The sequence below is a fragment of the Bos indicus genome, chromosome 13, assembly GCF_029378745.1.
Source record: "Bos indicus isolate NIAB-ARS_2022 breed Sahiwal x Tharparkar chromosome 13, NIAB-ARS_B.indTharparkar_mat_pri_1.0, whole genome shotgun sequence".
Classification (NCBI taxonomy): Eukaryota; Metazoa; Chordata; class Mammalia; order Artiodactyla; family Bovidae; genus Bos; species Bos indicus.
The window spans coordinates 38,177,840-38,192,882 of NC_091772.1; the positions used below are offsets into that span (position 1 = coordinate 38,177,840).

The following is a 15,043-nucleotide window of genomic DNA, read 5'->3' on the forward strand; positions in this document are numbered from 1 at the left end:
GAAGACACCTGGATGTCACCTCAGCTCCATCACTCAAGAAGTATGTGACCTCCAGTGGGACATTTAAACCTTGGACTTTGATTTAGAGTAGAAACTGGGAGCAGGGGCTCCTCCCCCTGGGATGAGAGATGCCATGAACTTTAAACCTGCCAGATCTGGGGCAGAGAAGTGAGAGATAGAATCATATCCCATCCTGGGAAAACAGACCCAAACAGAAGGATGCTTTCACAACACAGTTGGTTTGTGGTCCTCCAAAGCGCAGCAAAGGACACAGGACTCTAGAGAGACATGACGGCTGAAGGCGGTATGATCTGGGGGTGGATCCCTAACATGGGATGGGGGGAGGGCATCTATAAAGGACATTATGGGCACAACTGGAGTGTGTGCATGGATCACATAGCAGATCATCGTTTTGAGTCCATGTCCCATCTCATGAGTCTGATAAACTGTATAGAGGGTGTGTAAGAAGATGCCTTTGTGTTTGGGAGACACTCACTGAAGTATTGCCAGCCAAAACCCAGGACTCTCCAGCTTTTTCAAATGTTTCAGAAATTAATAATAGCCCAAGTGTATATGTGTATGAGTGTATATGATACATATGTACTATATATGGGCTTCCCTGGTGGCTCATATGGTAAAGAATCTGCATGCAATGCAGGAGACCTAGGTTCAATCCCTGAGTGGGGATGATCCCCTAGAGAAGTAAATGGCAACCCACTCCAGTGTTTTTGTTTGAAAAATCCCTTGGACAGAGGATCCTGGCAGGCCACCGTCCATCGGGTTATAAAGAGTCAGACACGACTGAGTGACTAACACACACATACTGTACTTATGTTTTATATATATATGGAGAGGACAGTGCCAAATGCTAACAATAGGAAATCTGATAATTTTTTAATCTTATTTTAATGACTTTACTATGGAAGCATTTCAAAGCAAAGAGTTAAAAAGCAAAACAACAGTGGTACACAGGAGTCCTGCGGTTATGAACTTCAAAATATCAAAGACACTTGTTACCCAGCTCTCATTCAACAAGGATTTGCTGAGCACCTGCTGTATATCAGACACTGCTAGGAACTGGGGCGTGGGGGAAAGAAGCCCAAGTCTAACGGCCAGACCAAGATCAGGAGTGCAGAGGGCTCTGCTGTGTACTCCCCCATCCTCCTTGGGCCCCAAGGCTCTCGTGCCCTGGGAGAGCTGGGGCCCACTGCCGGGAGGCCCTTCCCAGGAGCTGCCCACACCTGAAGGCATCTACTTTGGCACTCCCCTCCAGGAATCTGATGGCTGGTCATTTGGGGGTCCAGTTAAAGGCTGCTGGCCCCTTGTCTGGATTTGGGGTAACAATAAAGGACTCCCAGCTTCAGCTCTCCCACAGGGTCAGCCAGACCCCTGGGGAAACAGCACAGCAATTCAACTTCTCCCTTTGCCAAGAGCACATGACCGAAGACTCAGGGTTTGTGTCCAAGGAAACTGAGAACTCTAAAGTCCCAGCAGGAATCAAATGCCAGAGTCAGATCAGGCAAAGTCGAGGCGGGTTCTCAAAGGAACGATTGACAGAAGTGTGGGTGGGGTGTGGTGGGACCACACAGGACAAGGCAGTGAGCTGGGGCTGGGAGCAACCCGGCTGTGGTTACCCCTACAAGGGAAGTCCCCAGAGAGAGTGGTTGTATGGAGCAGGTCCTTCGGGGAGACACAGCCAGCCTGAGAGGGCCCTGCAGAGGGAGACCACTGCCCCCTCCATTCTCCCCACCTGGCCTGAGTCACTGCCCCCCCAGGGGCTCAGGGCACAGGGGATAGAGAAGGTGGGGGTGGATCTGGGGACAGGTGGAAAACAGGAAATGGCAACCCCCACTCCAGTATTCTTGCCTGGAGAATCCCATGTGCAGAGGAGCCTGGTGGGCTATAGTCCGTGGGTCGCAAAGAGCTGGACAGGACTGAGTGACTAACACTTTTACCATCACTTCAGGGCCCAATATTCCACCTTTGGATCTTATCCCTTTGAGAATCTGATGGGAGTTCTAAACTCTCCCAGGGAAATGGAACCTAAACACACACACAACTTTGCACCTAATTTTGAGAATTTCATGGATACTCCCCCAGGAAGGCAGTGCTATGCAGTGGTCCAAGTGGACCCTCAAATATGGGCTCTGGAAGGGAGGAGAAAAGCAGAAGAAAGGGAGGAGGTGCCAGTACCCTTATCCTACAAAGCTGGGACTCGAGAGTTACATCAGCAACTGTTGTTGGAAGAGGAGGTGCTCCTGCAGAAACCAGAAACAGTCTCAGAGAGTTCACACATTGGGAACAGGGACCTAAATGCTCATCTGAGCGACTGCGGGCTGAGTAGCTACTGTCTAATGACAGGGACTGAGGAATGGAGGTACAAGTTTGAGATCTGGAGTTTGGAGAGAAAAACATAAACTGGAACTATCTTCCAAAAGATGTTGTCTCTCGGACAGTAGGAAAGCTCAGCAGGTGAGGTGCAGCTGTTTTCATGTTAACATTTTCTGATACGTCTGAGTTGTTGCCACATATGTGTGTGTGTGTATGTACTGTATATTACTTTGGTAAATAAAAATAACTTTTATTTTAAAAGCCTTGCTTTGTGTCTGCCCTTGTCTCTACCCCTGCAGGTCCCCAAGGCAGGCAAACCCTGCATCCCTCCAGCAGGCTGGCTCACTCCCACCTGCAGAGCAGAAACAGCCCTGCTTCCGCCACCTAATTCTGTGTCATAAAAACCCAAAAATGCTGACTCAAAACAGTAATGCATTCTTTCTCACCATTCTGTGGATTGACCAGGTGGTTCTGGCTGGGATCTCAGGAGAGCTGTTGACCAGAAGCCTCTGTTGCTCTGTGTGTGCATGTGTGTGTATGTGTGTGTGTGTGCATATGGTGCGTGGTATGTGTGCATGGTATGTGTGTGCATATAGTGTGTGGTGTGTGTGTATGGTGTGTGTGTGTGTATGGTGTGTGTGTGGGGGGTATATGTGTGTATGGTGTGTGTGTGCATATGGTGTGTGGTGTTTGTGTATGGTGTGTGTTTATGTATGGTGTATATGTGTATGGTGTGTGTGTATGGTGTGCGGTGTGTATGTGTGTGGTATATGTGTGTATGGTGTGTGTGTGGTGTGAGTGTATGGTGTTGGGGGGGTATGTGTGTATGGTGTGTGTGTGCATATGGTGTGTGGTGTGTGTGTATGGTGTGTGTGTGGGGGGTATATGTGTGTATGGTGTGTGTGTGCATATGGTGTGTGGTGTGTGTGTATGGTGTGTGTTTATGTATGGTGTATATGTGTATGGTGTGTGTGTATGGTGTGCGGTGTGTATGTGTGTGGTATATGTGTGTATGGTGTGTGTGTGGTGTGAGTGTATGGTGTTGGGGGGGTATGTGTGTATGGTGTGTGTGTGCATATGGTGTGTGGTGTGTGTGTATGGTGTGTGTGTGGGGGGTATATGTGTGTATGGTGTGTGTGTGCATATGGTGTGTGGTGTGTGTGTATGGTGTGTGTTTATGTATGGTGTATATGTGTATGGTGTGTGTGTATGGTGTGCGGTGTGTATGTGTGTGGTATATGTGTGTATGGTGTGTGTGTGGTGTGAGTGTATGGTGTTGGGGGGGTATGTGTGTATGGTGTGTGTGTGCATATGGTGTGTGGTGTGTGTGTATGGTGTGTGTGTGGGGGGTATATGTGTGTATGGTGTGTGTGTGCATATGGTGTGTGGTGTGTGTGTATGGTGTGTGTGTATGTATGGTGTATATGTGTATGGTGTGTGTGTATGGTGTGCAGTGTGTATGTGTGTGGTATATGTGTGTATGGTGTGTGTATGTATGGTGTGTGTGAGTGTATGGTGTTGGGGGGGTATGTATGTATGGTGTATGTGTGCATATGGTGTGTATGCATGTGTGTGTGTGCTGTGTGTGTGCATATGGTGTGTGGTGTGTGTGTGTGGTATATGTGTGTATGTGTGTGTGTGTTTGTTGGTGTGTGCATGTGTGGCAGGTGTGTGTATGCATGCTATGTGTGTGTGCATGCTATGTGTGTGTGCAGGCACAGCCACTCTGCACAAGTGTTTCCTGAATGTCTGTCCAGGTGCAACCTGCAAGGACTCAGGTTGAGGGTCCAGGTCCCAGCCTGTCTCTGTGACAGGGTGAGAAGGGAGGGGAAGGACCAGTGGCCAGATAAGCATCTTAGCGGGACTTCTGACTGTCTTTCGAGGCTTCTAGGCAAGAGAGTAACAGACATGACAGTCACACCCACTGAACTCCCCAGGTGGAGGTGTGGAGCCATCATTAGACAGGTCCGTGGGGTGTTGTCTCTGAAGGAGACATAGAAATCTGGAGCACACATTGCCTCCAGGAAGAGACAGAAAAGGAGAGAGACCCTTGAGTATGAATTCTTCTGTATCTTCTGGGTTTTATTTCATGTGAGCAGCTCTTCAAAAGCAGAACTTAAGATCGATCCTGGCAAAGTAGACAATAGTTCACCCGAGTTTCTTCATAAAGAGGAATCAGTCAAATCCAAAATGAAGAGAATTCTGCAAAACAAATGGGTTCCCTGGATGGCTCAGCAGGTAAAAAATCTGCCTGCAATGCAGGAGATGTGGGTTCAATCTCTGGATCAGGAAAATCCCTTAGAAAAGAAAATGGCAACCCACTCCAGTATTCTTACCTGGGAAATCCCATGGACAGAGGAGCCTGGCAGGCTACAATCCATGGGCTCGCAGAGTCAGACATGACTGAGCAACTAAGCATGCACACACAACTGCCAAAGGAACAACCTGAACGCTTTAAAATACCAGCGTCTGGAAAGACAAGGTGGGTAGGAGAAGGTTCAAATGAGAGGCAGGAGAGAAGACCCAGCAGTGGGGGGAGGTGATGGGCCTTATCTGGACCCTGGATCAAGAGGGAAAGGCCAGGATTAGGAAAACTGGCAAAATCTGAATATTGGCCTCAGAGAGAGACCAGATGTGCCTCTGTGTAAGATTCACTGGTGTGATAAGGGTTTTGTTCTTATAAAGGAGAATGTTCATGTCTTAGAATAGATGTGCAGACTTACCTGCACAAAATGTGCAACTTTCAAATAGTCCAGGGAAAAAAAAAAACAAGAAGAAAAGAATGAAGGAAATGTTACTGATTTTTTTTGGACCAACGTCTGCGTTTCTATAGCGAGATAGAGTAAATGTGGCAAAACGTTAACTGGTGATGAATTTGACAGTTATTATTCTCACAGTTTTCTGCGGCTGAAAATTTTTTCAAATGAAAAGTCGGGGAAAATTAAGATGAACATAAAATAAAAATCCTTTTTAAACAATTGCTTATGAAAGGAAAAATTAACGAGTGTTGGCAGATTCTAGAATGAATGTTGAAACTTTTCATATTTTAGTCAAAAACACATCCCTCCCCTGGACGGCAGTGGCCAGCTGACCCGTCCCCTCCTGCAGGTGACAGGACGCTCAGGCTTTCAGATGCCTTTTTAAAAACACTCACCCGGACTCCACACAAAGGGAGAAACAAATCACGGTAAAGGCGCTGAGGGAGCCACACACTCAGAAAATTCTCCGTTCTTTGCAAGCATGTAGACGTTTCCAACAGTGCAATGACCTGACCTTTTTCACACGCCAAGCGAAAGTCATTTTTCTTTGAATAAGCTCAGATTTAGAACAAGAAAATTATCCAGGCGGCCTTTAAAGCACGAGTGTGATTGTGGGAGCTCCCAGCACCAGAGCAGCGAGAAGGGCCAGGTTGATGGTTGGTGACTTGGGTCCATTGGATCAGTGATGTCTCTCCTTCCACATGCAGGTGTTTGTCAGTTCACCACGAATTCAGAGTATGGACTGGCCACTACACTGCATTTCTGGTAAAACTGGAAATAATAAGAAAGAAAACTCATTACCATTCATGGTCGCCCAGCAGTGAGTTGACCCTGATAGACGTCTGCAGAGGAGGGTGTTGATAGTACTAGGGGGCACCCAGGGAGAGGGGTCCTGGCTGGGCCAGTAGTGCCTGCAGAGGGGAAACCTGAGATGCAAAGAGGTGTGGAAAACTAGGGGTGCTGAGAACAAGGTCTTGAATTTGACTCTGGGTATTCAGATTCGGGATCCAATCCTGAGCTGGCACAGTCTCTCCAAGCCTTATCACCTTCATCCCTAAACTGGGCAGGTGAGGAGCCACCAAGAGGTGTGCTCTGAAGATAAAGAGAGGGGAAACCTCTGAAGCCCCTGGGTGTGGATGAGCACAGACCAGACCTGGACATGCTCCACGGGGACTAGACCTGGGGTTCCTCCATCACTGCTCAGGGGCGAGTGGAAGGTATGCTTTGTGGCCCTGGCGGGGAGAGTGGGGAAGGTGGGACCAAGGAGCCACCCTCCAAGGAGAAAAGAGATGCCTCATGAACTGCAGGGCTTCTGCTTCCATGAGTGGAATTTGCAAGTTTGGATTCTGAACTGAACCCCTCAAGAAAACGGGGCTGAGACTAAGGCAGGATCTGTCACCCACCTCCCCACCAACTCCCCACTAAATATGTGCCGAAGAAAGCGGTTTTATAGTTATATCCATGGAGAAAAGAGGGAGCCTTCAGAAGAGCCTGATTCACTGGGACAACTGGGCGGCCACCTGGGAAAAATAAAGCAGGATCCCCACCTTACTCCTCAGCCCGAAATAGACACAAGCAAAGATGCTCGGCACCGCTATTCATCAGAGAGATGCAAATCAAAACCGCAAGGAGATGTCAGCTCACACCTGTCAGAACGGCCACCAGCAGAAAGACCACAGATAACAAATGCTGCCGACACTGTGCAGGAAAGGGAATACTCATACTCTGCTGCTGGCAATGGAAAAAGAGGCAGCCACTATGGAAAACATGCGGAGGTTCCTCAAAAAATCAAAAATAGAATTACCATATGAGCCAGCAATACTACTCCTGGGTTGTCTTGAAGAAAACAAAATATTAATTTGAAATATTATTTAATTTGAAATATTTGTTATATGCACCCCTATGTTCACTGCAGCATTATTTGCAATAGCCAAGATACGGAAGTAACCTAAGTGCCTACCAGTATATGAATGGATACTGATTAGTTTTTATATATGGATACAGTTTAGGTTATATATATATATATATACACACACACACACACACACACACACACATGGAATATTAGTCATTAAAAAGAAGTTAATCTTGCCATGTACAACAACACAGATAAATCTAGAGTGTTTTATGCTAAGTGAAATAAGTCAGACAGAGAGGGACAAATACTGCACATGGTATTTTCATTATATGTGGAATCTAACAAACAAAATGGAAACAGACTCATAAATACAAAGAAGAAACAGGTGGTCACCAACAGGTCAGGGGTTGAGTAAAATAGCTGAAGGAGATGAAGAGCCACAAACTTCCAATTACAAAATAAATAATTCACAGGGATGTGGTTTACAGCTAACAGAATACAGTATTAAATACTAATTTTTATGTATGGTGACAGATGGTTACTAGAATTATTGCTACGATCATTTCATAATGCATTTGATTATCAAATTACTATGTAGTACATCTGACACTAACATAATATTGTTCATCAACTACACTTCAATAAATTAATAAGTACATAAATAAATAAATTCCAGATGGGTCAGAAATTTAAACATTAAAACAAACCATATAAGCATTAGGAAAAATGGAATAAGTTTTTAAAATAAGCTCAGAGTGGGAAAGATTTTTCTCAGCAAAACAAAATTTGGAAGGCATTTTTTAAAGTAATAAATTTAATTATATTAAAATTTTAAATTCAAGTGTCTAATAAAAGTCCAATTATAAACAAAATACAAAGAGATTTACAACTTGAGGGTTGGCAAAGGTCAATTTCCTTAATATATAAAGCACTTCTAGATATCAATTAAAAAAAACCCGACTGAAGTGAAGTGAAAGTTGCTGTCATGTCCGACTCTTTGCGACCCCATGGACTGTAGCCCAGCAGGTTCCGCTGTCCATGGGATTCTCCAGGCAAGAATACTGGAGTGGGTAGCCATTCCCTTCTCCAGGGGATCTTCCCAACCCAGGGATTGAACCCAGGTCTCCCACATTGCAGGCAGATTCTTTACCATCTGAACCACCACGGAAGTCCAGAAAAAGGCCAACAACCTAATTAAAAAAAAAAACAAAAAACGAGATAGGGAACGCCCTGGTGGTCCAATGTTTAAGACTCCGTGTTTCCACTGCAGGGAGCATGGGTTCAATCCCTGGTCCAGGAACTAAGATCCTACATGCTAGGTGGTACAGCCAAAAAAAAAAAAAAAAAAAAAGATGGGAAAGGTTAGAAAAGAACTTATAGAAATGGGAATAAAGGGTCTTTGAACATAATGAGAAGATGCTTTAACCACACTGGTATAAAGAATTATAATGACTACTACATACCAATTACTTTTAGCTCCTGGGCTGGCAAATATCAAAAAGTTTGACGGCCCTCTGTGTTGGTGAGGGTGTAGAGAAACAGAAGCTCTCAAATACTGTTGATGGGACTTAAGAAATCAGTACAGTCGCCCTTTAGAGGGCATTTTGACAATATTTATCAAAACTAAAAATGCACATATCTTTTGGCCAAGAACACCACTGCCAGGATTTATCCTGCAGACACACAGGCACTTGCGCCAAGCAGTCTAATTGCAAAGATAAAGATGCTCACTGTGGCTTAGAGAGATAGCAAGATTGGGAGCAACCCAAAGGCCTGGAAATAAAGAATTGGTTAAATAAATATACAATGCTACAAGGGATACTAGCAGCCACTTTTTAAAATGAAGAAGCACTTTCCGTGCCCATACAAAACTATCTCCAAAATATATTAAATGAATTTATATACAGTTGCCCCTCCCACAGTGGGATTGTGTTCAGGCCCCCACCCCCACCTTCAGCCACACTCCAAAATCCTCAGATGCTCAAGTTCCTCATATAAAATGGTGTAGTGTTTGCATATGATAGACCTCCATCCTCCCATAAACTTTAAATCATCTCTAGATTACCTACAATACCTAATACAATGCTGGCCCACACAGCAAATCCAGGTTTTGCTTTTTGGAACTTTCTGGAATTTGGGGGGAGGAATTTTTTTTTAATTTATTTATTTTTAATTGAAAAGTGAAAGTCCCTCAGTCGTGTCCAGCTCTTTGGGACCCCATGGACTATACAGTTCATGGAATTCTCCAGGCCAGAATACTGGAGTGGGTAGCCTTTTCCTTCTCCAGGAGATCTTCCCAACCCAGGGATCCAACCCAGGTATCCTGCATTGCAGGCGAATTCTTTACCAGCTGAGCCACCAGGGAAGCCCAAGAATACTGGAGTGGGTAGACTATCCCTTCTCCAGCAGATCTTCCCAACTCAGGAATCAAACTGAGATCTCCTGCATTGCTGGCCAATGCTTTACCAACTGAGCTATCAGGGAACCCCTTTTAATTGAAAGATGATTGCTTCACAGTATTGTGTTGGTTTCTGCCAAACATCAACATGAATCAGCCATAGGTATACCTATGTCCCCTCCCTTTTCCTCCCTCCATCTTCCTCCCCATCCCACCCCTCTAGGTTGTTACAGAGCTCCCATTTGAGTTCAGCAAATTCCCATTGGCTATCTATTTTACATACGGTAATGTATGTTTCCATGTTACACTCTCCATATATTCTACCCTCTCTTTCCTCCTTTGGGGGAATATTTTTGATCCACGATTTATTGAACCCATAGTGTGAAACCTGCAGATAGGAAAGGCTGACTCTGTGTGTGTGTGTGTGCGCGTGTGTGCCCTGCATATATTTATATGTACATACAAATGTATATAATCTATATTATACATTTGTACACACCTTGCACAAAATATACACATATATATGCTTGCAGGGACTACCTCTGGAAGACGCACAGGTAGTGGTTCTCTCTAGAGAAGAAGAAGGGATAGAGGGGTGAAGACACTTATGTTTCATGTGTGATTATACTAACATGTAGATGTTTTACCTATTTTGAAAAATAACACACTTTACACTTGGGTAGATCAGCCACGTCTTCCTCGTGGACAAGTTCAATCCCTCAAGACAAAAACCAGACTCCTAGGGGACCCCAAAGGTGATGCAGGCTTGGAAATGGAGAGACCCATTGGAGGGCCCAGTGCACCCCGCTGCTCTAGGCTGGAGCCAGCCCCAAGCCCAGGGAACATGCTTCTGGCAAACTGGCCAGGCAGAGAGAGAGGGCGTGGGGAGAGGGGTGGTGGGCTCTCCTAGGCCAGAAGCCAGTCACCTCCAAGAGAAGAATGAAGAAGGAGGCAGGGCCAGGACGAGACTCAAGGAGGTGGCTGGGTTGGGGAGGGCCGCTGAGAGGGGCCTGGCTCAGCCCAGGGTGGGGTGGAGGTGCAGAGAGCTCCTTCTCAGACAAAGACTTGGGCCCAGCAGGCTCTGAGCAACTTGAAGGTCCCACAAGGCTGGAAACAGCCCCCCAACCCCAGAGCCACATTTCCGCCCAGAAGTCGGCCTGTGTTCGCGGCCACCACACAGGCTGGACTGAGTCAAGGAATTCCAAGAACAGTTGGCTCCCGCACTACCAGGCGACCCCCCACCAGATGTGCGGTTGAGCTGGACTTGGGTCTGCACTCTGTAACATCAGCCGTTTTTCTGCACCCAGGTTTTCCCCTCTATGTCTCAGTTAAGTGTTCCTTTTGGAAACTTTCAGCCCTTTTATGGCATAGTTAAGGGGAGAGGAATTTTTCCAGAACTCAAAAGACGCTGGTTTAGCTGGGTTGGGAGGAGAGGGCGATTTAGGGGAGAAGAGCCGAAGCAGCTGTGGCTGGGGTGAGGGTGGAGGGACAACATGAGACCTTGGGGAGCGGGGGACTGGGCTCCTCTGGGCCTGGGCCACCTGTCCCAGGGGCCACGGGTGCTGAGTCTCGACGGCCTCCACACATTACAGCTCTCAGCCTTTGGTCCTCCGGTACCTCTCATCACCCTGCAAGTCTCCTGCCCTGGCACTGTCAACACTCAACACACAGGTTCAAACGTGCCCTGCCAGCCCCGGGCCCCCGTGGTTCCCTTCCTCCCCACAGCTTGCCTTCACCTCTCTCCAGCGACACCAGAGAGAAAAACTGCTGGGAAAAAGAACTTTCTGGAATCCACCCCAGCTAAAGTTGCTAAGGCAACTCAGAGGAGAGCAAGTAAACTCCACGGAGGCCACTAATCCACCCAACTCCAGGGACTTGCAGGGACTTCTGGGGGTCTTTGGAGCCCCGTCCAGTCTGCCCACTCAGACCCCCTCGGCCCAGCCCTCTGTGAGGCGTCTGCTTTCTCCACTCTGTCCTCTTCCTCCCATGGCTTGTTGATTTCCTGCCAAACCATTTCCCTCCTGGCTCCAAACTTCTGTCGGGAAAGAAATGAAATCAGCACTTGGAGGGCTGGAAGGGGAAAAACAGCTGCTTCTAACAAAGTGGGGTGGGGGAGGAGCTGACGAGCAGCTGGATCCTGGTGGAAAAGGAAGTGTCTGGTGGGGGCGCCGAGCTCATAGCCAGAGGGGCAAACTCACAGCCCAGCGGGCACCAGGATGGAGGCTTCCTATGGGCGTCTTGGGCTGCAGTCTTCAGACGCAAACATATCTCATGTCCACATTAACCGTCCTCGGCTGTGTGTTTCCCTCCACTTGATAGATGTGAGTCCAACATCTTTCCTCTTGACTCTCCTATGAAGAAAAATTATAGTGCATGTGTTTGGAACATGATAGAGAACAGTGGAGGATGTGGTATCAGGACCCTCCACTAATATTGATCAGCACAGGAAGACACGGTGGCCTCCACCAATTGTGGCCACGTGGAACGTGGGCCTCTGATAATAAATCTGACCTAGAGACCCAGATTCTTGTGCACAAATCGCCTAAGATTTAAATGTTGGCAACTAGCTTCCCTGGTGGCTCAGACGGTAAAGAATTTGCCTGCAATGCAGGAGACCTGGGTTCGATCCCTGGGTCGGAAAGATCCCTTAGAGAAGGGAATGGACTCTGGTATTCTTGTCTGGAGAACTCTGTGGACAGAGGAGCCTGGTGGGTTTCAGTCCAGGGGGTCACAAAGAGTCAGACACAACTAAGCGACTAACAATGAGTGCAGAGGGCTTAAGGCACTGGCAGACCAGCTCACTGGGGGCTGAGCAAAATTAATGTGAGAGCTGGGCTCACAGGTCAGAGGCAGAGACCCTGCTTTATGGGTGAAAGCTGATGAGTGGACTTGGCTGATCAAGCCACCATGGCCTGGAGTGGGCAATGCCCAGGGCCCCACCCACCCCTTGGGTCTCCTTATAACAGCTTGTATCGCTGACTCCTCCCCACTCAAAAGGGCTTTTGCTCTCCAGAGAGTGCCCCTGAGGTTCGTCCTTGAAAGGCTGCCCGCTTGCCACAGAGTTTCCTTGCCTGGAGACGGTGAACCCAGAGCACTGGAGCTTCACAGTCTTCTTGCACACCCCACTCATCCACCATCTTTGGTGAAGGACTAACAGGAGTATGGACATTCGGCCCTCTTGCCTCGAGTCAGGATAACCCTGAGCATTCCTCACGCTCCAGAGGTCCCAAGGCTAACACACCCTCTGCGGGACTCTGCCTAAAATTGCTCCCGCTGTGGCCTTCCCTCTGTCCTGACCTGCTTTCTCCACTCCCTTCGAAGTTTCTCCTGGGAGAACCTCCTTAATAAACCACAGGCACATGAGCCCTTGTCCCAGGATCTGTTCTGGAGGCCCCTCCCGTAGACACAGCCAGGCTAACAGACAACTCCGCCCACAGTGGAAAAAAGAAGTTTGCCAGGAGCTGAAACCACAGTCAGAGAGCCTCAGAACTGTCAAAGGACACTGCCTTTTCTGAGAATCAGCTTAGGGTGCTCAGGGCTCCCGCAAGCCCTCTACTCTCCTGTCCCACCCCACCCCTTCCTCTGCAGGTCACCCTTCTTTTACCTTGTGGTTGCTCCCAAAGCTCCCCCTCCCCCAGGTCCACCCCCCACCACCTGGCAGCCATGCAGACTGTATGTCTGACCCCACCCTAGGCCCGGGGGTGGGACTTGACTGGTAAAAGCCAATTTCAGTAAGTCCCAGCCCTGTCGCATAGTGGCTGGTACAAATAACCCACCTGGAAGTCATTTAGAAAACAAAAAAAAAATTCCCAGGGAATGTTTTGGGGAGTGGGGCACAACTAACTCAGTTATCTTGAAGATGGAAATTCTAGAAGACAGATGCAACCTTGATATGAAGGCTTGGAAAATGAGGGAAGTAGGTGAGAATAGGGGTTAGGGTTAGCAGCCAGACTGGATGGTTGTGATGGACTCTATGGCTTCCCTGGTGGCTCAGTGGTAAAGAACCCATCTGTCAATGCAGGAGATGCAGGAGACACAGGTTCGATTCCTGGGTCAGGAAGATTCCCTGGAGAAGGGAATGGCAAGCGACTCCAGTATTTTCGCTTGGGAAAATCCCATGGACAGAGGAGCCTGGTGGGCTACAGTCCATGGGGTCGCAAACAGTCAGATGTGACTGAGCAGGCACTCACACACAGAAGAGGTTGGATGAGAAAATGGAAGAGAAAGGAGGACAGAGACCAAACCTGGTGTCTGTTGGTTGCAACCAAAAGCACCTAGGAAGTGAAGGAAGTCAGTTAGTGCTGTGGGCAGCTGGGACACCCAGGACAGAGGTGACCACCAGAGAGAGGCAAGGGCCTCGGAGTTACCCCAACAAGGGGGAAGGGACCTGGGGCATTTACCCATCAACTCCCACCAGCCAGAGCAGCAGGGCTCCGGCTCCTGGGGCCTCCCACTAGAATCCTCGGAGGACATTTTTTTCAAACTCACGATGCCTGGGTCCATGTCCAGAGATCCTGGGTTCACGAGCCCCAGTGCTAGGGCTGGAGAAAGCTCCCCAAGGAATCCATGTGCACAGTACGGCTTGGGAAGCCCCAGTCTCACTGACTTCTCGGATCCCCTGGAGCCTGCAGGCTTAGGGCCTCCCTCAGTAAGTTCAGCTGAGGATGGAAACCCTGGGAAAGCCGCCAGTGCAGCTGGAGATAAATCACTCACGGGCCGGGACCGTAGCCGGTGGAGGCTTGAGAAGAGAGGGTTCTGGCCTTCACTCCACTGTTTGCGCTCCCGTGACCAGAACGGAGCCCGACCCACAGACGTTCTTTTCAGGAGGAAAGAAAAAAAGTCAAACATATTTTCTGAGGTTTAATTTCCTCCCAGTGTCCTGAGGAAACCTTCCTAAAGCTCAGGCACCCTCAACTGAGTCTCCAGTATAACATCAAAGACTTTGAAATCGATACCCAGTGTGATTTTGCTAAAGTAAATAAAAACCAGGGGAGGAGGAAAATTAAAAAGAGCCTGGGTCTAGGAGAGGCTGAACCTCCACCAAGAAGGTGAAAAAAAGAGGCTGGTTGGGGTAGGGGAGGGAGCAGAATTCTGAGAGTTTCAAATTCAGGGAAAGGATTGCCAGATTCAGCAAATAAAAAAAGCCTCGTTCAATCAAAAACTGGATGCCTAGTTCAATTTGAATTGCAGATGAACACTGAATAATTCTTTCAGTGTAGAAGTGTGTCCTATGCAATAGGGGGCATATTTATATTAAATATTGCATGGGGCAAATATTAAAAGTTGCATGCATTCCCTATCTGAAATTCAAACTTAACTAGGCATCCTGATTTTATCTGGCAACCTACAGGTGAGTAGATAAGTCTCAACTGATTGTGCTGTGCTGTTGTGTCTGACTCTTTGTGACTCCGTGGGCCATAGCCTGCCACGCTCCTCTGTCCATGGGATTCTCCAGGCAAGAATACTGGAGTGGGTTGCCATTGCAACTCGTTCAGTTCAGTCAGTTCAGTTGCTCAGTCAGGTCCAACTCTTTGTGACCCCATGAGCTGCAGCACACCAGGCCTCCCTGTGCATCCCCAACTCCCGGCGTTTGCTCAAACTCATGTCCATCAAGTCGGTGATGCCAGCCAACCATCTCACTCTGTTGTCCCCTTCTCCTCCTGCCTTCAATCTTTCCCAGCATCAGGGTCTTTTCAA

General features: G+C 47.9%; 1 long non-coding RNA gene across 1 annotated transcript; it reads right to left on the minus strand.

Annotated features, from left to right (window-relative positions):
* Positions 1–887: 887 nt before the first annotated feature.
* LOC109567779 (uncharacterized) lies at positions 888–14,503 on the minus strand. Its single transcript, XR_011570054.1, has 5 exons — positions 13,835–14,503; positions 11,545–11,697; positions 5,486–5,861; positions 4,668–4,800; positions 888–4,533 (listed from the first exon to the last, which is right to left on the minus strand). It is a non-coding gene; the product is annotated as an uncharacterized lncRNA (long non-coding RNA).
* Between the last annotated feature and the right edge of the window lie 540 nt (positions 14,504–15,043).